The sequence below is a fragment of the Aphelocoma coerulescens genome (genome assembly GCF_041296385.1).
Source record: "Aphelocoma coerulescens isolate FSJ_1873_10779 chromosome Z unlocalized genomic scaffold, UR_Acoe_1.0 ChrZ, whole genome shotgun sequence".
Classification (NCBI taxonomy): domain Eukaryota; kingdom Metazoa; phylum Chordata; class Aves; order Passeriformes; family Corvidae; genus Aphelocoma; species Aphelocoma coerulescens.
The window spans coordinates 49751526-49775078 of NW_027184085.1; the positions used below are offsets into that span (position 1 = coordinate 49751526).

Here is a 23553-nt window from a genome sequence, read left to right on the forward strand (position 1 = left end):
AGATCACAGTTGAGCAATTCAGCAGTACCACAGTCTGGGTCAGCAGAAAATGAAAATAACTAATTTATTTCTTGCTGATTCTTAGTCTGTGTAAGTTGAATTTTGTAACCTGTCTGATCAAAGGTAGTAGAAAAAACTGAAGACTAATGGTGTTTGGTCCTTTTTGAAAGATACCAACAAACAGTGAAGCTAGTCCTAAGTATGAGAAGGCTTGCCAAAACCCAGCTTTTGTGTGGTGCTGCCAACACTTTTTTTTCAATATTTTTTCCTGAATGGTGTTATTGTTATGTTATTGGTTATGGTGATTGCTGAAGATTTCAATCAGTAATTTCTTTAGGAAGAAGATTACAGTACTTCTTTCAGTTAACCTGTCCAAACAAAGCACAGTCTTAATGTCTTTTATGAAAAGAAGCAACATGCCCTTGTTCATGTTTTGTGTAGGTGGGGGTCTTGCTCTCCAGTTGTTGATCTGAAGGTCTAGTAATGCATAGACCTTGGTGAACTAACTCACTTGAAATAAAACAGTGGTGATTTCCACCTGGAATAAGTCTTTCACCTCATGGACCAATCCCTTTTGCTTCAATCAAAGTCCTTATCTGTATTATCACCTAGAGTATGTTTATTTTGAAAATGGAGACAAAAAATCCCCCCAAAACTCCAAAGAAAAGTTGCTTTGTTCCATTCCCATCAATACATTGCAAATTCACATCCTTTTCTTTATGAAAAGAATTAAACTAATCATGAAAACTTTAAAATTCTCACCTGAGTTCCCTATTTGCTATTTATTCATGCAGTTCATTAAATCCCATGAGTTCCATGAAATTTCAGGCTCTGCTAAGCATGTGTTTTGAAGGACTGTATAATGTGATTAGAGAGAAATGGTTTAAATAATAGTTAACTAAGATGTTAAGGACACTAAGTCATACAAAGAGACCACATACCCTTCCATAATTTCTTTTGTAGTAAATTTGATGGGTGATTTTACCTCAAGGCATTGTTTCCACCAGAGATAATGGCTTATGGCAAAGAGTTATTCTGTGTTAATGGAGTTGCAGAGATTGTTGATCATTCCATAACGGAATGACAGTCTCTCATATCTGACCCTGTCACCCCTCTTGGTAAAACCACACTGTACAACACCAAAACTCTGATCCAAGGATAAGAATATTTTGAATTAATTTTGTTCTTATTCTTGTTCTTTATACCTTGGTATGATAGCAGAAATTAATGGCAGTAATTAACATTAATTAACTTAAGGAAATACTCTTTCAAGCCTTGAAAACCACATGGAATTGATCTGTATCTTGGTTTCTCCGCTGGCCTGGATGAAAAAGTGTAAAAATAACCTATTTAAGCACATGTCACAGCTATTTACTAGTTATTAAATATTTTTATGCCGATATTCATAGCACATTATATGTCTATCTGCAGCTCTTGAAAATAATTCCCAGTAGATCAAAGCAATTATATAAACGCATATTAGGAGTTTTTGTGATGGCCAGATGAATAATTATTTTGTCATTCCACCATACCTACACTTCAGGCTGAATTATACCTTTGTGAATTAATCAACATGAAAACTTAGGATTTGAAAATTTTTAAAGAATTGAAAAGGAACGCAGGACATTTAACAATTGGTAAAAAATTTCTTTCCAGTTTTGTTTGCAAAGGCCTATACTAAGAATCACAGATTAACAGAATATGCTGAGTTGTAAGGGAACCACTAGGGTCATTGAGTCCATCGCCTGGACCTGAACAGGACACCCCGAAGAGTCACACCATGTGCCTTAGAGCATTGCCCAAATGCCCCTGGAGCTCTGTCAGGTTTGGTGCTGTGACCACTTTTCTGGGGAGCCTGTTCCAGTGTCCAGCCAGCCTCTGGGTGAAGAACCTTTTCAGGATATCCAACCTAAACCTGCCCCAGCTCAGCTTAAGGCCATTCCCTTGAGTCCTCTCACTGCCACCAGACTGAAGAGATCAGTGCCTCCCTTTACTTCGCCCTCACAAGGAAGTTGTAACTACAATGAGGTCTTCCCTCAGTCTCCTCTTCTCCAGGCTGAACAGACCAAGTGATCTCAGCTGTTCCTCATACAGCTTCACCTCAAGGCCCTTCACCATCTTCATTACCCTCCTCTGGACCCTCTCTAATGGCTTTATGTCCTTCTTATATTGTGGCACCCAGACCTGCCCCCAGCACTCGAGGTGAGGCTGCCCCAGTGCAGAGCAGAGCAGGACAATCCCCTCCCTTGCCTGGCTGGTGATGCTGTGCCTGATGCACCCCAGGACATGGGTGGCCCTCCTGGCTGCCAGGGCACTGCTCACTCATGGTCAGCTTGTCATCGACCAGGACCCCAGGTCCCTTTCTATGGAACTGCTTTCCATCATCTCATTCCCCCATATGAGTCTGTTCTGGGATTTGTGCATATTTAATACTAACAGGCCAGTCTGGGGGAGGAAGTTATCTGCATAATGGATATAGTGAAATGTTTGGATAACATCAGAGATCCTGTTTCACCACTTAGTGCAAAGATATTACAAAAGACTGGGCTGGAGCCAAGTGAATAGCCCAGAGCTCTAGACAGGAACCCAAATGCCATGCAGATCTTAGCATTATAACTAAAATATTTTCTAATGACTTTCAAACTTAAGTTTGAAACATCAAGCCTAGGAAACATGATTTTGTCAAAAATGTTAGAACAGATTTTATTGGTACAATCGTCAGAGATGCAAAAAAAACCCAAACAGTTTTTATTCTGATCAATATTAATTATTTTTATAGATTTCCTGGTAACATTTTCTCTTGCATCTTTTATCTCCTCTCCTCATCTCGTCAAGGTCACAAACCCATAAAACCCTCCCCTTTCATTTTGTGAAACTCTCTTTAGTGAGAATTAATAAAATAGGATTATCTCAGTGGAAACGGAATATTTTACTTGAATTTCTACCTTGCTTTCAAGATTCTCTTCTCTTTCCAAATATTTCCCTTGCCAGTAATAAAAGTTTTACGACTAAAGTAGTTTAGTATACGTCCTAGTTCTGACCAGGACAGTTATTTTTTGCAGTAGCCCGGAGGGGCATAACCCAGGCCTGCAGTTTGTCCTGTACCACCTCGCACCATACACAGGGAGTGGGTGGAAGGGGGTCCTTCCCCATCGGGGTCACGCCGGGTTTCACCGGGTGGGCATTTGCATGTGGATTGATTGTCTTTCTTGCACACCGTTACTGACACTGTTCCTTTCTCACCTCGTTGCTGTTTCCAGTAAATTGTTCTTATCTCAACCCTTGATCTTTACCTTTTGTGCCTCTAATTCTCATCCCCAACCTGCTGCAGAGAGAGGGGGTGGGGGGAGGCAGAATGAGCCAGAGTTGTGCTGTTTAGTGGGAACACTAAATTGGGGAATACCATTCTTAAAAACCATAACAGTGTGGTAACTCTGAATTCTTTGCTCACACATAAAAACATACTAGATTTAAAGGTAATGGTAATTTTTTTTAGTTTTGTTTATGCTACTTTTATCCCATGGTACTCTGCAGGGCAGTTATGCTACTAAATATTATGTGGCATTACAAAGGGGATTTCCAGGGAAATGAATTACATCTTTTGGTCGCAGCACCATTATACAAGTATGTGGTACTGCTGATAGATTCTTTCTCACTCTTTTCCTCTTCTCTCTTTTCATAACAGTCATGTCCTGTCATAAGAAGGATATTGTTTCCCATGGCATTTTTTTCAGATTCATAATTTAGGAATATACAAGCAGCAATATGTAGAAGGTTGGGAAGGAGGTGGATTTTGTATATCTCTAGCAGATTTTTAATGGAAAATGTATCAGATAATTTATGCATCTGGCAGCTTGTAAGATACTATCCTTTCATTTCAGCTTTAGATTGCAGTTGTCATTGGATGTGAGTCCCAAATTCTGTTTCAGCCTGCACTCTCAGTCTTGGCTTATGTACTTTCTTTCAACCTAAGCATAAAAATTCCCCAGCAATTTATATATTTTACAACACTCATTTCTCTATGTTGAGGCCCCAACAGTAAAGAAACCTCAAGAGAAAGATAAACTAAAGTTCTGTATTGCTGTAGAAAAAGCTGCAATACTAAAATACGGTATTTAAGAAATAGCTCTTTTCTTTTTAAACCTGTGAGAGACACGTTGATATCAAATATTATGAGGCATTCCATTGGTGGCAGATAAAATATTTCAGTTTATTATAGTTACAAAGTTTTTAATAGATTAGCATTGAAGTGTTATTTTTTTACCTCTCAAAATTTTGTGCATCCCTAAGCTTTAAATTAAAATATCTGTGGCAACAGCTCCACCAATGACTTATCCTTTTCATTCATTACCACCACCTTTTGGTAAGACTGGATTCAGTGAGAGCATATCGAAAAAGTACTTGAGGTTTTTGTGTCTAGTGTGTCAAAGGGGAAGAGCCCAATTCACCTTCTGTATAAAAATAAATCAGGGAGAATTCTAGAAGTTAATGCATTTACTTTGGATAGAAAGTAGCTTTAGAAAGTAAGTCTGAAAAAGTAGTTATTTTCTTCAAGATTTGCACCTCTTCTCTGGGAGATAGATGACAATAAATTCAGCTATAAAGTCTGCTCAGCAGAATTTTAAGTCCTAGAACTGCATGCACTAGTTGTGGTGGTCAGTGTTGCCCTGTGCACATGCTTGTGCACATGCTTGGAGGTGTTTATCAGTTAGAGCCTCTTCGTCACTTCTGTCTGTGCTGTACTCATATTGCTGTACTAACTCTGTATTCTGTAAACATAATTTGCCTTGCTGTGAAGTTGCAGCTTTCCTTTGTTGATTTATCTCTGCTCATAAAAAAGATAGAGCACAAGTGAAACACAATTTAGTTTTAATTATATGGGATACTAATTTCCTTCAGAAGCTTAAAAAAATCACTAGTATATAGTATTGTATAGGTTAGCAAATGTATCAGTAGCGTGGTCTGACTTTCAAACATTAGTGAAACCTATTGTAAACAAGAGGTCAAATCTTATCTGTATGCATGATTACTGGAGTGTGTATATGCAGCAACTGCTTTCCTTGGGGAGTGATAAAAATAGGGGCACTGCCAAGCAGGTTGAAGGAGTGAAGCCAGTCAGTTAAAAAATATTAATGTAGAGGTTTATAGGATGTGACTTGTTTCCAGTTTCCCAGACTTTTAAATATACAGGAAAACTGCAGGAAGAACTTTGTGGAAGTCCAAGCAGTTTCTTACTTCTCTTTATTATTAAAAAAAGGCTCAGTGTTTCATTTGGGCTATTATTATTAGCTGAAACTGTTGCATGGAAAGACTTGCCAGTTTCTATCTTGACCGTGCTGTGTATTTTGCAGAGGATAAAATTGCTCCACTCTGTGTTTTTAAAAGAACATGATTAAATGCTCTATTTTTCCAGCACATCCTTTTCTTAAATTATCTTTCATTAATTGGCTTTCCCTGTTCTGTTTCTAATACAGCATATTTCTTTCTAAGAATTGCATCTGATTGAGATAGTAAGGATTTGAAACATGGTAGTATGACTGTCACACAAAATTATATTTAAACACATCAAAAATAATTGTTCAAATATCAAGAAAAGACATTGGAAAACATATATATTTTAGTCTCATTTTTCAGTCAGGAGTAAATGCACAGATTGTAAAGGTTATTTGTATTTATTAAGGTATTTAATGTGATATTTAAATTATTGGCATATGTTTTATGTGATTTTATACTGTGTTTATGATCCTTTAGATTGGTTGTTTGGGTCATTTTGATGATTAACCAAATTAGTAGGCCAGTGAGTTTTTCAGCAAATCCAGACTAATGGAATAGGTGTTACCTTTCATATTGGGGAACAATAACCACATGTCACTGGAATATAAATTCATATAAATCACATCTCAATATGCAAATCTGTTTTGTCACTACTGCTGCAAGTCTGTGAAGCCCGACAGGACAGAAAATACTAACATTTTGTCTTTAAATGTTCAAAACCATAAAATAAATGAAGCATGGATATTGATTGTCTTTGCCCTACGTTATCCACACAGGAGCTATTAAGAAGGCTTTTTTATCTTCTTTTCATGCCTTGTTTTCTTATACTGTCTAATGAAGAGCTTCACTTATAACATTCTACTGGCTTGAAAGTACATTTCTATGATACTAAAAAGCTATTGTTATGCATTAAAGGCTTTTTACTGCTGTTTTTATTGATGTGTTGCATTGTATAGAATAATAAATTTTGTAGTGTGGGAATTGTTTAATTAATTTTTACTTTTAAATTATATTTTGACCACTTTAAAAACAACCTAGAATCCTGATTTCAAAAAAGCAGATACCCCTGGATTTCAGATTGTCATGCTGTTAGACTACTTATCAATAATTTAGAACTGTGGAACAGCCACATTTTTTTCCCTAGTTAGTTGCTGAAGTTTCAAAACATGGGGTTTTGGACTACAAATTACAGTGCTTATCTCACACTGAGGAAACTAGATTTTTGTGCTTCTTTGTTGAAATTCAAGTATTCTGGTGGATGAAAATTGATTTCATGGCAGCAGTCTTGTGACAAGGAAAAAAAAAAGAAAATAAGTTAACATTATAAAACCCTGATATTTAGTTTTAGGCTGCTTAGCAGCTATGTGCATGCACTGAAATATTTGGTGAAAACTTACATGTTGTAACATTGTAACTGCAGGAGGTGATAGAATTAATCTTTGTGGACTACTTTGAAGTTATCTACAAACTAAACTCTCGCTGTAGTTTCTGTAGTTTGTTGTATACTCTAAGCACTTATCTGAAATGTCCTTCAGTGCTGGATTCTAAAATGTGTTACTGGTCACCTTTAGGTTATCACTAGGCTTTTCAGAATGTAATCTGAAAAGGAGTCTAAGATTTTGGAGCAAACTTCATCTTGATGAAAATGCTATGAACAGATCCAAAAAAAGAAAAGTGAGAGGCATTTGAATCTATAAATGAAATAACTTTCCTCTGTTTGCTTTGTTTTTCCTCTCCTCAGAGCACAAGTAATATATCAGTAGGTCTTCTATCTAAGTGAAAAAACCCAAAGCTGCACTGTTTATTTACAAAGGAGAGACTCTAGGCAGCCCAGCAAAGCTTGAATTCAGACCCTGAGCTGGGGGATTTTCTGGTAGTTACCTCCTGTGGGCACACCCCCTGTATTATAACATCCCTGTGTGAGAACCTTCCAAAGAGGATGATGAGTAAATCTTTGATATTCCTCAACCTTACCAGGAGCAAAGTGATTTAACTTGGATAAAGCATGAGGATTTTAGTCTGTTGAAGTCAGAGCGTGCATCAGAGTCTCAGAAATTCAAGTGAGTTAGTTATCCAGGACCTGGACACAGGAAGTCTCAAGTGCCTTTAAGGTTACAAACTAAAAAAGGGAATGAGTTGCAAAATCAATTAAAAGTTGCAGTATATAAGTTTTCTGAGTTAAACAAATGTGGGGTCAACATACTTTTTTTTTTTGCCAGATTTTTCTTTACAATAATTGTATATTTTACTTGCAAGGTCACTGTTTAATTTTTCCAGATCTACCTTATACATTACAGCTACATTTTTTGAGAATAAATTCAAAGTTTTTGTTGCTACAACAGAACTTCAAAACTCTGTGTCTGTAGAAAGCAAGCTTTATGCATGCTCAGGTATGACATAATAATAAACTTAGTCTCATGGATTGTGTCTCAGGCAGAATGTTATTTCTAAGAAACACTCAATAATCGTAGATGCAAGTGTCCAAGATCTCGAGGTAGACTTCATTATAGCTAGGTCATTCCTGACAAGATTCATGTCCAAGTTGCTAAATTTATTCAAGACAGAAATCCTCCACGTTATTTAACTGCCCTAAGAGTTTGTTTTTGCAAGTTGTATCAACATTTCCTGTCTGGCTTGCAGTAGAACTTGAAAACAGTTAATCATTAGCCTCTTCATGCCAAGTGATGTACTACCTCAGTCATCTCATGTTGAACAAACTGATTTACTTAGCACACGTCTCATCTGTAAATGATATTTTCTACATCCTTCATGATTCTTGGTTCCATTCTTGTGTAAATTTTCTTGAGAATTTATTATTTCTTAATTAATATCAGCAGAATCTAAAAACATTTGGAAAATATTGCAAATAAAAATACAATTAATTACATATAACCAATTATATTTATAATATGCTATAAATAGACATAAAAATGTAATATGTAGAAGTCCATCTAACTCTTTTTATTAAAGAAATTTAGGCAGATAAAGAACAGAATGGAACCTTGATGGGTTTTAGCAGCTGAAAGGAAGCTGGCAGAAGGGGGTTTACCCCTCGCATGCCAACACAAAGAAGCCCGAAGGTCAACGCTGAAACCCCTCTGGAAGGCGGCACTCAGTGCCCAACACACAATGAAAAGGGGTTAGAGCTCCTCACCCAAAAGGGGCTGTATCTTCCTGTCCCTGTTAAGCAGGCATGCGGCCAAAGGCAAAGAAGAAAGGGGACTCTCCATATGTGTTCCACGCAGGTCCATTCCAGCAAAGGACAGGGACAAAGAGCCAAATTCTCAGTACGGTACAGGGATTTTTATACTGAGTATTGAACAGGCGGGGAAAGGGTTTGCAGCCAATGGGATAGGGACAAGTAGGTGGGGTTGAGAGCAAGAGAACCAATGGGAACATTACATAGGCGGGACTTAGGGAATGATCCAATGGGGCATGAAGGAACAAAGAACTTTTTAGAACTGATACATATTAATCAAGGAAAATGAATATCCATAATGCTATACATAAAACCGGCGGGAGGGGAACATTAACCAATCAGGGGAAAACATGCAAATGACAGAACAAAGGACTTATGGGTTCTCACCGTGACTGAAGTCATGTACTAAACTTGGGTTTCTGACCATCGCAGCTGGTTGTCTGAGTTCTTCTCAGGAAACAGAGTGGCTGGAGCTAATTGGACCAGCACAGAAATAAAAATGGAAACTTGTAGTGTATAAGATATAAAATATAGCTTGACTGAATGAGTATGTAATACATAGCAAGTTGAAGCAACACCTGTGAAGTTGCCAAACTAATAACTAGAGCTCTAAAATGGTATGTTGGTATTTACTAGTAAGATTATTGCATAATTGAAAACAAGGGTTCCCTGTTTTCAAAAGATGAAAGAATATTAGGTTACTGGTTAAGGTGCCTGGACAAAAAATTTACTTTTAGTAAGAAAAATATCAAAGATGTAAATTTTTGTTGATATTCTTAAATTACCTTTAAAATTCTAGTGATAAGACTGTTTTAAACAGTGTTGAATTACTGACTTTTTCTTAAGATGATTAACTTAAAAATAAAGAATATATAACTTGGAAACACAGATTCCCAGCACACTAAAATGTAAGAACAATGAGGAGTCTGATTATGTTTCCTCTTTATAAAAAATATCTATGTATGGAGAAAAAGAAAGAAAACCTGTATGTTTACACAGGCATCCTAGGAGCAGGATGTAATAATCAAAGTTTTATTCTCTATGTGATGGTGAGAATGATAGGATCTCCTAGACTATGCATATTGTACTTGCTTCTACATGTGATAGGTCTGTGCTGTCTGAAATTTGGTGTTGCATAGGGTCTGTGTTGCAACTGATAGTGTATTTGTGTGCATGGGTTATATACGGGTATCTATATCCGAGACTGCTTTGATGGGAGTGTCTGATACCGAAAAAATGTCAGCTACGCTGCGTATCCTTCCATCTCTTCTAAGGAAGAAATTTCCCCCATCTGAGGGTGGTGAGGCATGGGAACAGATTGTCCGGAGAAGCTGTGGATGCCCAGTCCCTAGAAGTGTTCAAGGCAGGGAGACTGAGGCTTTGAGTTTCCTGCTCTAGTGGAAGGTATCTCTGCCCATGGCAGTGGGATTAGAACTAGATGGTCTTTAGGGTCCCTTCCAACGCTAACCATTGTGTAATGCCATGAATCTATATTGCTCAATCTGATTAGTTAAATTTCAAAGTTGTTCATAAATTCATGCACTGGCAGTGTACTGTATGCTTATTACCAATGATTTATTCTACACATTACCCCACACTATCACTACGTATGCAAAATTTATATCCTCACGCAGTGTCACAGAGTGATGCAACTGTGTTTAGCGCTGGTGGCTGGGTGCTCCTAAGTCACAGAGGTCAAGTTGATCCAAAGCACTAGCCCAGATGAACCTGGAAGCTCCCGTAAGTTATTTCCTTTATTCAAAGAATTGGCAGGAGGTTTTATTGATTATTGGATAACGGCGTTGATGTGCCATCAGCAAGTTGTCAATAGGTTAGAAACTAGCAAAACACACCCTACAAAGACATGAGGGGTTGAAATTGCCAGAAGAATGAACTTTTATTTGGGGGAGTACAAGTATTGTTGTGTATTTGGTGGTGAAATTCTCCCTTTATAATGCTTACATTTAATCTAATGTCATTAATAGGAAATACTAATCTCAAAAATTATTAAGATCACTTTCTACTAAGCAGTTACACTTCTATTGATATTTTGATAGTGGAGAGCCAAAAATCTTGAAATTTTACGTTCCCTACTAATAATTTGCCAGCAGCAAATTATTGCAGCATAAATACTGTCATATTTTTCTCGAGGTTAAAATTCTGGTTTTCCTTCCAGATATGTTGTTGTTGACATGATAACATGAGAGAAAGCCAACATTAGATGAAGAGTTGGAAAGAAGATAGGGGTGTAAAGGGTGGGTGGAAAGAAGAAAAAACATTATGTTCAGCTACTATCATTGACAGAGTCCTAAAGACAAAATCTGGCATGTTAAGAAGATAAAGGAGATTCAGAAGGATAAAGGAACATAAAATCCTGAGCACTCCAAGTAGATGAAGGCTGGATTTTGAACTTGACTAGCATCATAGGAGAGTAAAATGTGTTAGAGTCAAGAAAGGAACATATAAATACAAGACATTGAGGTGGATTTGAGCACCATTCAGAGTACTAGTGGAGGAGGCTAAAGTAATCTGTGCTTGAAAGACAATTTTTAGTTGCTGGAGAATGTATGATGTAACAAATCAAGGTAGTATTCTCAATATAGTATTCTCTAATATTCTTAATGTAGTATTCTTAATACTGTAGTATATGGTATTACTATATTTAAAATAATTAAAAATATAAGATGAAAACTCAATCTGAAATGACATTAACTCTTCTAGTTTAATGCAACTTTTTGTATTTCTCTGTATGTGAAATGTAGGCACAACCACTAGCCTGACTGTAGGAACTAATATAAACTAAGAAGTCTGCTCAGAAAAACATTGTGGCACAGCTTAAACTGGTTAAGTCTAAGAATCCCTGAGGGAGGGCTTTTTCAGAAATGCTCTGGTATCTTTCAGAGTTGTCATTGTGGGAAATATCAGAGAAGCAAACATGAAAAATGCAAACTGTAGATGTGAGGGAAGCGTATTTTGTGCAGTGAACTATTTGGCAGTATGAGCTGCGAATGAGTAGAAGTCTCTGCGTCTGTCCCATCTACCATTTCCCGAGGGACAGAACAGTCACTACTCATGACTGCCTCCAGTGAGCACTCCACACTTCACCATGTCAGAGAATTTTACAGCATTTGCTCTTTCCCTTAGTGTATTCCTAAGTAAAAATTATATCTCTTGGGATAAAAATAATGCATTTTAGTAAATGAGGAGGGTATCTGGGAGAAAATAATGAGTAGGAAGAAGAGGGTTTGAAATTTTAAAAGAACTGAGGATAAAACTTGATTTAACATTTTGTGAAATCATACAAAGATAGCACACAAGTAAAATAAAAGCACATTTTTTCATCTAACACTGAACAAGCTAGAAAGGGCAGGTTTAACATGGTTGCTTATAGCTTTGCATCAGTTAGAATAATCCTTGGTGTAATTTTTGTTTCCCTCTGTCTCTCCAGCCCAGTGCCAGAAGCAGAAAAAGTTTATAGTTGAGGTCTATATCACTTTATTTCAGAGTAAGCTCCATAATAAAACAAGTTTTCTTAGGTCTTTTCCTTAAAACAATAATTCCATTGCACTGATTCATGCTGCATCTGCCTGTATCTGTATCTGCCACAACAATATCGTGTTGAGTGCCCCCTGAATTTTTACAGGTTCTTAATTTCTTTATTTATATTGAAACTCATTTATTTTTATCCAAAACTGTTTCCAAAATGCTTGTATAGCACAAAAAAACACTTTACAAATGGGTAATCTATTGACTTGCAAATAAATCCTTATGGTGTAAGAATGTAATCTGTTAGAGTAATAAAGATTTCAATGCAAAACAATCCAAAGAAAAATATTTTTATTAAGTATGTCTACTGTTTAAGGATCCACTAGCATGTGTCCCTTTCAAACACCATCAATAAATTATCTGTTTTTTCAGAATTACTTTACTGCTCTTGTTTTCCACTCTCCAGAACCAGAAATCCCAGTAACTGATGCATTAATTCTATAGACAAATTTATTAAAACTTTCTTATTTCTAATAAGATCATGGTCATGTAAAACATGGTCATGTAAAACAGCAACTGACTTTTTAGAATAAGAAATCCCAGTTAGAGAGTCACTGTATTTCTGAACTGAGAAACATTTTCTTGGCAATGATTAAAACCTAGTGCTTATAGGAAATCTTGTTTTCAATATTTTCTACCGATAGGTTTAATACTTTACTTGTGCTCAAACAAATCATGCAACTAATCTGATTTTTCTATTAAAAAAGTAGTGGGTTCCTACCTGTGATCAATTTAATAAAATATTCCATTTTCAAGCCCACTGCTCTTAGGCTCTTTATTGCATCTTGTTCAGGTTATAAATTAAGGCTGCATATCGGTTGTGGGTAGAGACAGGATCTTTCAGATGCCTTGCAGCTGAAATATATGTATGTGCATAGCATCCTTTTAGAAAGTGTGCCAATTAATTTTAATGTAATGAGTGGCATCTTTTCTGTTAGGTGGAAGAGCACTCTATTTAATGCAGTTATTTGACAAATCAATTATGAGATTTATTTTAATCTGTTGGTAAATCTGGGGATGTCAGACTGTAGATACATGCTGGTCTGTTAACTGGTTAATAGCTTAATTGTAGATTTACTGGTGAAAGCTGCTGTTTCTGCAGGTGCCATCTCATTTTCTCTGTGGCACACAATTAAAATCAAGCCTCAACATTCTTTGATTACATTGATTACACTTAGAAAGTATGTTTGGGTATAAGTAGTCCCGAAATGAATAGGTCCTGTTTAGTGGGTAAGAGAAAGATTGCCCTTCAATATTCCTAGTTGTGATAGGTAAAAAAAAAAAATCACAGCACAACAAATATACCCCTCAAAAATTCAAATAATGGCTCCTAATTCAGATGCTTATCATGTCCTCAGTCATTTTTTCACATTGCTCTTTGGTAAGATATTTCTGATTTCTCAGCTGGGAAGACACTTAAACAACTTAGCAAAATGTGATTTCTTCACCCTGAGAATTTCTTTATTTACTCAGACCAGATGTTAAGCTCAGCAATAGTCTTTTTCCAGCACTGCTAAGGGAAAGTGAGGATTCTTGTATAAAATGAGCAACCTCTTGGTAAATGCTCTTGGATTCTAGTGCTGGCATTTTAAAGATCAGAGCTGAATGTCACCTGTATGATTAATAAACTTCTAAAAGCCATAGGCATAGTCAAAATAGTAAGATGTCTATGTTTGGTCCTCATTCGTAAGCAGTTATCTTATTACTTAAATAGTCATGTCTTTACATCTTTATGGAAAAATCTGAATGTGATTTGCTATTGAGGATATCTGCTGCTGTTTTACTTTTTTTTTCTCCAAAAAGACCAGAGAGAAAGAGAGACGAAATAGAGAGAGAGAGAAAAAAAAAGAAAGAAAAAGAAAGAAAAAGAAAATAAGAAAGAAAAAGAAAGAAAGAAAGAAAGAAAGAAAGAAAGAAAGAAAGAAAGAAAGAAAGAAAGAAAGAAAGAAAGAAAGAAAAAGAAAGAAAGAAAGAAAGAAAGAAAGAAAGAAAGAAAGAAAGAAAGAAAGAAAGAAAAAGAAAGATTTAAAAAAAAGAAAAGAAAGAAGTTATTGTAGCGCCAGTATATACTCTCATTCACCTAAGATACTAAAAACTGTCATTTATGTCATGGATGAAATCTTAACTGTACTATTATTTGTGGATAGCTTGATTACAGTTTCTTCTAAGTACTTGCTGTCTATACTGCTGCCGTCTCTTGAAGCTGCTGCTTTTCTGGGCTCTGAAATTTTGAGAGTATTTTTGCTTTTATTTCATTACTTCCTGATGATACTGTAGCTCTTCTTTCAGTCTGGTAAATTCCAGTCACATATTAGGAAAACATTTGGATCTCTTTCTATTTGCAAGACTTGTAGTAAGTGTATCCAAGACCAAATGTGTATTAATTGGCCTCAGAAACAGGTATGCTGAAAATTAGACGTCTAATATGATAAAAACATGGATCTGGAACAATATTTCCATTAGTTCTGTTAGTCTCAAGACATTAATATTCATGTAGACCATGTAACATCGTTGCCCTGATGTGAGGACTGGAGGAAATTCCTTCTGGTTAGTCCACTAGGAAAGAATCATGCTATGTAAGTTGTATCTTTGTGTAGGTGATTGTAGTGAAAAAGCTGCGAGAGCTTTCTATGCTGAAGCTCTTCTTTAGAAGAAACAAATTAGGAAAAAATATCTCAAATGCCAGTTGGCAATTTGGACTAGATGACCTTTAAACATCCCTTCCAAACCAAATTGTCCTATGATTCTATGAAACTGTATAAGATATGTGAAATAAAGTATAATTGTTGAGTAAAATGTATTTGAAGAAACATCCTTCTACAAAAGGATAGTAGACTTTACTCAAAGCATAGAACTCTCACACGATTGCTCTGAATATTGGCAATCAGTGTTTCTGCTTTTTATTTTTTTTTCCTAGTTTTTTCTCCTATAATTCTACTGCTTCATTCGTGTGGCTTCACTGCACATTTCATTTTCTCAATATGAAAAAGTGCAGGAAGCTAAGTAGACATTTATGTTCAGCATATCAAGTTTAAATCTTTTATCATAAGTCACCCTTCATGCATAGTCCAGAAGTTCAGTTGTTGAATCTTTTGAATAGCACAAATATTTTAAGAAGAAATATCAAAGGTCTTTTCTGCCTCAATTCCAAGTCCTTAAAAGTAAGAATTTGTTCTCATTTCTATTCTCTACATTTGCCTCTTAAGGTTACCTTGACTGCCTCTTCATCTTCATTAACATCTGAATTTAGCTTATGCTGCTTAGTTTTTTGTCAAGAATTCTACAAAATGCCTCACAAGTCAAGTGGGTATCCTTATAGGCTTCCTCAACTCCTGTATATAATACAGGTCAATATTAGAGTACCACTTAGCAGTGCACATCACACAACATAATTCCTCATAATACATTAGCAGAAAATTATTTAAACAGTGCATTCTGAAAGTAAAGTAGTTAATTGAATAGTGAGGAAATTTTCTAGAGTTCCTGATTTACATCAGTAAAAAAACATATTCCAGAACTAGTCATGAAACAACACAGAAATCATTCTGGTAGCCTTCATCCCTTCTAAGTTATTAAAAAATAGCTACTCTTAGAAAACATGTCGTTCATTAAAATGAGGATGAAGTAGCTATTTTTGCTAGCTTTAAAAGTAGTTTGAAGGAAAAGCATTTCTGTCACATAAATTTGGACTGAGGCAAATTTTAATGGAATCATTGATCCACATATAGAAGCAGGACTATCTAAAAATAGTTAGAAAAACATTTCATGTAGTCAAATTAGGGATAACAGCAAGGTAAAAGAAAATTATATTAAATAATTTTTAAATAGTAGACAAAAACAACTAAATGATGTTAAGTAGCCCTTATAAATTTGTAAAAACTACATGGAATTGCTAAAATTGTAGTTCTTTATTTACTTTTTAGATTAAATGTATCATGGAAATGTGTTTTTCAATGCTTTGCTTAACCAATCTTTGTTCTGAATTCAGTCCTGATGCAGCATATGAATTAGGATGTTGATCAAGACACCTCCAGAGGTCCTTTCCTGACAGTTATTCTGTGACTTTATGATTCTTCATAGAAAAATTCAAAAAGCCTGATACCTTGGGTCCAGTTCTCAAGATTAATCACAATCCTGTGCCTGAAAAAGCTGCAAGGCAACAGAATTTAAGAAGCAGACACTACTCTAATACAAACAGTTGTCTTGACTCAGATCTTAAAAACAGAAAGTTGAGAGATCGATTTAGTGTTAGTTGTAGAAATAAACTGTAGAAGCATACATGTGAATTTTGTGATATGTAAGTCAAACCTCTGTCTTTTTTCTACAAATCTGTGATTTAGAGGAGCACACCTAAGAATGCACCTGGAGAAAATTTGGCATTACCTATCCTATGTTTGTTTGCTTTATTTCATGTCTAGATCTCAGTTTGTACAGTTTTCCTTCATTTATGCAAAAAGACATCTGCAAAGCAAAGAAAGCTTCCTCCCTGACTTCTCTGGCTTCTCTGGGATCTCAAATTAAAATAATCTTAACTAATCTAAGCCTGTCCAATCAATGTAATAAGCCAATGGCTGATTATTTCACTATAAAAGTAACTGCTAGTTAAGATCTTCTTAAATGGCTTGTCAGTTTGGTATTTTTGTTGACATCTTTCGGTTTTGTACAGCCCTAGTGCTTTTCAAAACCAAAATGGTAGAAGTTGTTTAAAGTCCTGAATACAAAATCCCACCCTACATTTTAAAAGAACTATCTTGAAAATAAGTCATTACTTTCAGGTCAAACCCAGTGCTGGGAAGAAATATGGAAGATTATTTTAATTTCCTAATGAAGTATTTGGACTATCAGTTTATTACTTTTAACTTTAAGAATGGTACTACAACTGTTATATAACCAGAAGGAGGAGGATTTTTAGTGGAGAACCACCATGCTGTAGATTTCAGCTCCCCAGTGTTGTTTGTTTCCTTTTACTTCTGCCCTACCCTTGCCCTCCTCCATCTCCCAAAAAAGCTATGATTTAATTTTTCTGAATCCATGACTGAGTGCTATAATGCTTTATAAGCTCTTCCCTAGGTAATAGAAACCTGCAATAGCACCAAGTAGACTTTGAAAAAACTGATATAAAAGACTACTTCTAGTCCTAGAATCCATGCCAGTGTGCTACAAGTTTTATCTCCTGCCATGTACAGCTTCATAAATTACATTTCTAAAGATTCCATTATTATTTACTAAATTTCAAAAATAGACAGAAACTGTGGAAACATATTATGCAATTTTAACAGTTTACACTGAGGTGTTTTTCTTTTTTATGAGTGTTTAATGTCAAAGATGTGCTGTGTATTCAGTGCTGAAATATAAAAACTGTGAAAGGAAGAAAATGATCACACTGATCTAGTCAAGGATTTCAGGTTTTTTCAAAAATATTATTTTTTAAAATATTTTATTTGTTGGGAATTGAGTTTTTTATTATCGATTTTCTTATCAGGTTGATATGAAGATAGACAGTCTGAAGGAGGGAAGTAGTAGAAGACTTTCACCACAATTGTGAAAAATGAGCAGTGTCAACCTGGTAAGTTTATCTTTTTGTTGTTGTTGTACTGGTGATGGCTTTCCCATTGGTGTTCTCATTTATGTTTGTACCAAGATCTTGGTTACTGTTGGTTTTATTCTTGATGTAATATTTCTGTGTAAATGTCTTAAACTTTGCCTTATGTGTTAAAAGACAAGTGCTCAGGATCTCATTAACTCTTTGAGATGCCACTTTGTCATGGGTCCTAGTACTTTCGGTTCCAGTTATAGTAGTTAGAACATAAAATTATTTTGTCGTCCTTTCAGGGTGTATACAATACTCCATATTTTTCTCAGCCTTGTCAGAACTGTATTTTGCAATTTGGGGAAAAGTATGATGATTTACCAAAATATGAATATTGATCTAATATCGATATCCAACTGATAATGACAAAAACTCTCTAACAGCTTAGAAAGTGCATGTTTTATTTGGTGCCAGGCACTGTGTGGGATAGCTCCCTAAGACTCAGGGCCCTCATCCAAGCAAACACAAAACTTTTTATTTACAAAAATTATGAATATCCAAAATACAAATGCATATTCATAACATTAACACCTCCCATTCTCTGCTTCATATGGAAATGAGCTTAAATGTCATTAAGGATGCGTAGTGTGTGTTCTGAATTGAGTTGGTGGTCTTGAATTGGGTCAGTGGTCTTAAAAAGATGAAGTAGCTCATCTTCCTCATTTTGACCTTTTCGCCTCTCTGAATTTTAACAATCCTAATTACTTTAGTGACCTCTAAGTTTCCTCTTTTGTGACTTTTGAACAGGTTCCCACCAAGGGAGGAAATTGGTAATTGTCCTGTTTCCCTAGACCAACTTATCAACGTTTCTGTTCCTCGTTCTAAGCACAGCTAAGCAAACATACAAATGACAGATCATCAGTTATTTGGTAATCAGTTACTAACATCTAAAAACCCATTTCAGGTCCCGCTCTCTTAACTACTTTGATTAACTCTAGCTGGCCCAAATTCCTTCCTATTCTAAGCAATTTCAACACAGCTAGCCTATAACTAAAATCTTTATGTTTCTTCTAAATCTATGTTTCAATGAACTGAAGAGTCTGGGTTTGAAATGTTATTTTTCTGGATAATTTATTTTATTAACGTCATGGTTTAGGAATGGTGCTCCAAATCACTAGTCACTCCTCCCCTACCCCTCCCTCCCATGGGAGACAAAAGGCAAAGATTATGGGTTAAGATAAAACCAATTTACTGGAAACAGCAATGAGATAAGAAAAATGAACAGCAACTGCAAAAATATGAAAAACAAAAGTGTACAGAAGAGGGTGATTTACATGGAAAAATGGTCACAAAGCCCAGGGCAGTGAGAAACAAAGGCAGACAGACCGTCCATGCTTCCATGCTTTTTTCCCTGACTGCAAGCCATGCCCACCCTCTTCTCAGAAGCAAGAATCCCTTACTCCTGCCACCAAGGGTGACCTGAGGTGGTTTAGAATAACAGCCTAGACAAGCCCACACAGCTACAGGCTCTTCTCCCTCATGGCTACTAGGAAAAAAACTAACTGCATTCTGGCCAAAAAACAGGACAACTGATTAAAAAAAAAGCACAACAAACGCAACTTTTCTAGAGGTTCAAATTGTAATTTAAAAACAATTACTCATTCCAGCCTTATTCATACAAAATTTTGCTTCAGGTGAGTTTTCCTTTTATGAAAAACCTCTCCATGAATTTTTTTCTTCCCTAGAAGAAAGTCAGTGCAATTAAAGCAGTGCTTTCTCTTTCTGGCGACAAGTAATTTGAAACATTTAGGGATAATAGTGTCTAACTCCCCAATGTGAGTGGAACAAACCTTTTTATTGTCTTTACACACATACACATTTGCCTAATGGTGTGCTGGGAAGTGCTGGGAAGTGGAAAGATTTAAAAATTCAGAAAAAATTGCGGCACTTAAAAGAATGACAAGTTCAAGTTTATAACCTGAAAATACTAAAAAAACTGTGACATCACATATCTGAAACAATATAAGGCCTTATAGCCTAAGAATGGATTTAGAAATGCATTACGTTTATCAGCAAAAATTACCTAATAAGGAATTGCAGACTTCTGTCAAGACTGGTCTTATATGATGTCTAATTTCATGTATATGCGTACTCATGTATGTATGTATCTCTCTATCTATTTATCTATCTGATGATGATAAGTGGATGATCTATATCCTTTATTTAAAGGAATTACAATAATTTCTGAGTTTGTCAGTACCGACAATTAATCAGTGCTTCACCACTGCACCGACTCTGAAAGCATATCACGTAGTAACGACAAAGTGAGAAACCCCTCTGTCTCGGTTTAGGAATGGTTTTCCCCAATTTCAGTGTTCCCACTGAAACAACCCAGACCACACCCTGCTTGCTCACTCTTCCTTCCCTCCTTGCCATGGCAGGATGGAGACAAGAAGGGAAGGCACTAAGAGGTAATGGAGGCAAGAAGGGAAGGCACTAAGAGGTAAAGATGCAGTATTGAAATAAGAACAATTAGCTAGAAAGAGCAATGAAATAAGAAAATGAAGAGCAAAATGACAATACTAATACTAATACCAGAGTGCACAAGACAGGCAAACCACTCCCATGCCATTGCTCACCACGCGGAATCCAGTGACACTCAATGGCACACTCTGGTAAATCCCTCCATCTCTGCTGCTCATGGTGTGAGATGGTATCCAATAACCCCACAGTCCTGACCGTGCCCCTCGTGGATGCAGCAAAAATTAACCCTGTCCTGGCCAGAACCAGAGCATTTCCACCCCTTATTCTACACCATGGACATCATGCCCACATCCTACATCTTCCAACTATATACATATATATATATATATAAATATGTACATACACATAAGCACAGCTATGATTCCCATAGTCAATGGCTCTCCCTCCAAAATGTCTTTTAAGTTAATTTAGTCCATGGCTGTGCGTTCTATCCATCCTAACTCTCTTTCAGAGCAGGAGGACTGGTGTGGTATGGGGTTGTTGCAAGCTTCATAAGGAGCACATAACTGGTGTCTCTGGAGCACTCCATACTCATTGTCCATAGTTGTTATGCCATACAGTGCCAGTGTCATTCAGCAACTAATATTATATATAAAATTCAATATCACGGACTCTTCTTTCCCAAAAGTCAAATTGCCTTGAGGTACACATGGTGTTTCACTATCCTTCTGCATTACCTAACCAGTGCACCCAGGTCCTTGAGCAAAAGCAATCCAACAGGTGGGTTTGCTTTTATTTGAGGCAGCTCTAATCCAAGCTGTCTTCCCTAAGCCATTCCTAATATGTATCCTGGGGACTTTATGTTCTTCTATGGTATGAGGTTTTGATTGGACAGGGCCCGCTCACTTGGTAGAGCCTCTAGTGTAACTAACCAGATGGCCTACACTAAATGTAGATCCCAATATTTGAAGGTTCAATCACCCACTGCTGTTTTTAACAGTCCATTGTACTCTTCAGTTTTCCCAGAGGCTGGCACACAATAGGGAATATGATATACCCACTTAATTCTGTGCTCTCTGGGCCAGGTGTCTATGAGGATATTTTTGAAATGAGCCCCACTGTCTGACTCAATTCTTTCAGGGGAGCCATGTCACTGCTGGACTTGCTCTTCAATGGCCAGGATGATGTTCTGGGCAGTGGTGTGAGGGACAGGATGTGTCTCCAGCCATCCAGTGGTGGTTGTTTCCACCACTGTCAGCGCTTGCCTTGTTGGGTTTGCAGCAGTGTACTGTAATCCATCTGCTAGGACTCTTTACATTTATATTTCAATCATCAGCCCCCATACCACAGAGGCTTTACCTGTTTGGCCTGCTTGACAGCAGCACCTTTCACAGTCATGGATAGCCTGGGATATAGTGACCATGGTTAAGCCCACCCCTCGATCACAAGCCCATCTGTGTATTGCATCCCTTCCCTGATGACGTGAGGTGTAATGGGCCCACAGAGCCGCAAACAATTCCCCATTATGTTGCCAGTCCAGATCCACCTGAGACACTTTAACCTTGGGAGTCCAATCCATGTGTCTGTTGTTGGGAAGTTCTTCACTAGCCCAGCTTTTGAGTACATGTGAATCTACATGACATGCTTTCACAGTCGGTTTCTCTACCCACGCAGCAATGTCTTACCACAATTCATCAGCCCAGGTGGGCTTCTCTCTGTGCTGCCAGTTGGTCTTTTTCCATCATTCCAGCCACCCCCACAGAGTATTTGCTACCATCCACAAGTCAATGCCGAGGTAGACCGCTGGCCATTTCTCTCATTCAGTGATATCAAAGCCCGCTGGATGGCTTTAAGCTCTGTTACCTGACTTTATCTGCCTTGCTCCTCAGTAGCTTCTGTGACTTGACGTATAGGAGTCCATACAACAGCTTTTCACTTTAGATGTATCACTACGGTATGACAGGAACCATCAGAAAAGAGAGTGTCGCTTTTCATTTTCTGGTAACTGATTATATGGCAGGGCCTCTCTCAGTACACATCACCTTCCCTTCCTCTGATGATGATAGTCTGAAATATTTGTCTTCAGGACAGTTTGTGATGAATTCCAAGATCCCAGGGCAACTGGGATTTTCTATTCAAAATCATTGTGGGACATGTGCGATCCACCTACTCCACGTAACATCAGTGGCATGTTGTGTTGCAGGGAATATCCCTTTGAACATCCAGCCCAGCACTGGCAGTTGGGGTGCCAGGAGGCGATTTGGTGCCAGTCACTCCTGAAGCAGCTCAAATCCTTCATAAGCTACTGGTATGTCTGGATGTAGCAGTATCATCAGGATGTACCAGGCCTTGAATCCTTTGTGTCCCCAACCTCAGAATCCCAGGGGCTGTCTTCAAGTCTACCTGGGTAATTTTTGCAGGGGCTTCGGAAAGGACCTCTCTCTACAGCTACAGTGTAAAATGCATTTTTCACATCTTGTTCTTTCCTGACTGTCCCAAGGGCTACTGCATGAACAATCTCCTGTTTAATTTCTTCAAAATAATGTTGTTAGTCAGGACCCCACTTCAAATCATTCTTCTTTTGGGTCACTTGATAGAGAGGCTTTACAATCTGACTCTACTCTGGAATATAGATCCTTCAAAAACAGTGTCTAAGAAAGCTTGTATTTCTTTTTGCTGGTTGGTGAGGATGTAACTGCTATTTTGTTGAATAAACCTATCAGAACCTGACAATATCCATCTTGTCATTTTACTCCTAAAAAAATTAATTTCCTGGGCAGGTCCCTTTATCTTCTGAAAAATCTCTCTCTTAACTCCAAACGTGGTGTAGACTGCCTTGAGGACACATGGCAGACATAGTAATAAAAATATGCTTTCCTTAACATCCAAAGGAAATTCAAAATTCTCAAAAGTTCTTGTAACATGCCTGAAGAAGAAAAAGGGGGTGAAAGGTGAGGAAAATTATCCTCTGCTGTTCTCTCCACAGACTGTGTACAATTATTATTGAATTCTCAGAGGTAATACGTGAGGTAAGGGCAGGACCATAGCACTGAGTACACATTCCAAATGACCCTCATTGACCTTGATGTTACCATCTTGCTGCTCTGAAAAAGAGAATCAGGGGGAACACATAGTGCATATATGGGAGAATAATACAGTGTCAAGCACCCCAACCACATGAACAGACAAAGCAACATTGTGACCAGTGCCTCTGTATGCAATAAAAAAAATGTGTATATCAAATTTGTTTCCAACCCACTCTGGGAAGATCCGTTGTTATCTCAATCCTTCAAGTCTCATATTGGTTTATGAATAAGAAAATGAACAGTAAGAACAACAATTTACAGGAGAGTGATGCCTTTTCCTGGTCTTAAAATCAAGAGTCATACACGGTTAGAAGGGGAAAAGGGATTTTACCTTAGAATTTATTTTAAGCATCCTTAGGTCATATGCATTGAAATGCACCCCGCCAAAATGCCCCCTCCCAAAAGGTCAGGTATAACATTATAGGTCTTACTAA

At 37.0% G+C, this 23553-nt stretch overlaps 1 protein-coding gene across 5 annotated transcripts in view; it reads left to right on the forward strand.

Moving 5' to 3' along the window:
• LINGO2 (leucine rich repeat and Ig domain containing 2) overlaps positions 1 to 23553 on the forward strand; it is a 512261-nt gene that overhangs the window by 247434 nt on the left and 241274 nt on the right. For all 5 annotated transcript variants that reach the window (XR_011147766.1, XR_011147767.1, XM_069001991.1 and 2 more), the window contains exon 3: positions 17502 to 17585. The gene's annotated coding sequence lies outside the window, so the exon portion shown is untranslated. The remainder of the gene's footprint in view (positions 1 to 17501; positions 17586 to 23553) is intronic.